At 40.4% G+C, this 1,875-nt stretch overlaps 1 protein-coding gene across 1 annotated transcript in view; it reads right to left on the reverse strand.

Annotated features, from left to right (window-relative positions):
* Window positions 1-1,875, reverse strand: part of Csmd1 (CUB and Sushi multiple domains 1) — a 1,596,626-nt gene that overhangs the window by 80,677 nt on the left and 1,514,074 nt on the right. The window lies entirely within an intron of this gene.

Raw genomic sequence — 1,875 nt, forward strand, 5'->3', positions numbered from 1 at the left:
GGCCTGAACTTGACCACTCCTATCACTCCAAATGTTGGCAGACATGAGGTCATTAGTTAGAACTAGTCTCCAGTTGACATGTTCTCAACTCACACACTAAAAACGGATTGAAAATTGAAGACTAATACAAGACGACAGACTATGCATGGCCTGGTTTCCTGCCTGGTTCCTCACAGAAAGAATTCAGATCACAGAGTCTATTACCACCCCGAAGAGGAAGTTCCTCAGCTCCTTAAGTGTGTTGACCTCGGACAAGTTAGCAAGTGCTCACTGAAAGCCTAGTCATACTAATATGTCAGTGTTGGCATCATACAACAGTTCCTCTTTCAATGGGACCTCTTGTAGCTGGTGCTTTGGAAGGGCTTCAGGCCCATACTTTTCGTTTATTACTTCAAACAAAACAGGTGAGGGAGTGTCTGTTCTGGAATTAGAGATCATGAGACCAAATCTTAGGCAAGAACCCCTGCAGGTCCACACCCTTAGGAAAGCCTCCCTCAGTAAATCATGGGAGTAACACACTTGACTCTTAGAATTAGTTCAGGAGTCAAGTTCAGANCTGTAACATGAGTGAGNTTGGTTCTATCCTGATCCAGGGTAGATGGATGGACCGCACTTTACATTTTGCTTNTTGGGATTTGAAAGTCTGAGTTAAATAGAGATTTGATGAATATGCCTGCAGTTTAAAGCATGGCTCACATACTACCTATAATCTATTTTCACACACATGCACACACACACACATACACAGAGAGAGAGAGACAGAGACAGAGGTGCACACATAAAACTCCCAGTCATCATTTTAATATTGCATTTAAACTTCCATTAATTTTTAAGTAAATCTATATCTCTAGAGCTATTGAGTTGCTCCCAGAACAAAAGGGCATTATAGAAGTAAATTTGCATATGAGATTGAAAGCCAGGGTCACAATTAACCCTTGTGATTCATGTCCATATGTAAAATAACGTTATGACTTACTAAGTAAACCAATTAATTAATCAATTATTTAGTTACTCCCNGTCTTCAGATGGAATTCTTTAGCTTTGTAAAGAGGGCTTTGCTATGAACTTTCTAAAGGCAAAGCTCCCAATCCTTCAGGAAGATGGTAGCTCTGGAAACAGGCAACATGTGGGATACTGAGGCCATAGAGATAGCTGATGTTCACAGTGAGATCTCCTTGGATAGTGTCACCCACAGGTCCTCATGTTCATACGGTTAAAGAGCAGCATAAGTAGAACCTCAGGAAACACAGCTCTTACCCACTCATGACTTTGCCAACCTCCACAGCCTTTAAGATACCGTGAGATAATTCTATGTCTATAGAAGTTCATTGAGACATAGACTTTGGGTCTGGTAATTTCAGGGTACAGTGTATATTTGTCTGCAATGTGATCTTTAAACAAATTAGAGGTAACAGAGTTCTCAAAGTTATGAGTTTTGAAAGATATGAAGTCATTAACTGCTCAAAAATATTAGTAAACTCTCAAGGTCAAAACAAACTCTTTGTCACCAACCAATGAGAGAAATTGCTTTAATCAGAGATGCTCTGCTTTTCAAATCTGACTATTTTTGAATAAACAATCTGACAACAGATAACAGTGGTTTATGTCTTAAATGCTTGATTTTTGAGAACAAAAGCTTAATTGTGCAGTTTATGGGCAAGATCTTTTCCCCCCCCCTTCTTAGTTGCCCTTCAAACACTAGCAAACTGCAAGTCAAAACCAAAGGGACATGAGCCCATACCATAGCTCCAGCTCATACAAGGCTCTGAGCATCAGCTTTCAAATGTACAGCTGTGTGGGCACTGTACTGTTTAACAGGGGCAGCTTGAAAGTGTGCTCTGTGATGCACCCGTTTAACTGCATCTCCAAGATAGC

Source organism: Mus caroli, chromosome 8 (assembly GCF_900094665.2).
Source record: "Mus caroli chromosome 8, CAROLI_EIJ_v1.1, whole genome shotgun sequence".
Taxonomy (NCBI): Eukaryota; Metazoa; Chordata; class Mammalia; order Rodentia; family Muridae; genus Mus; species Mus caroli.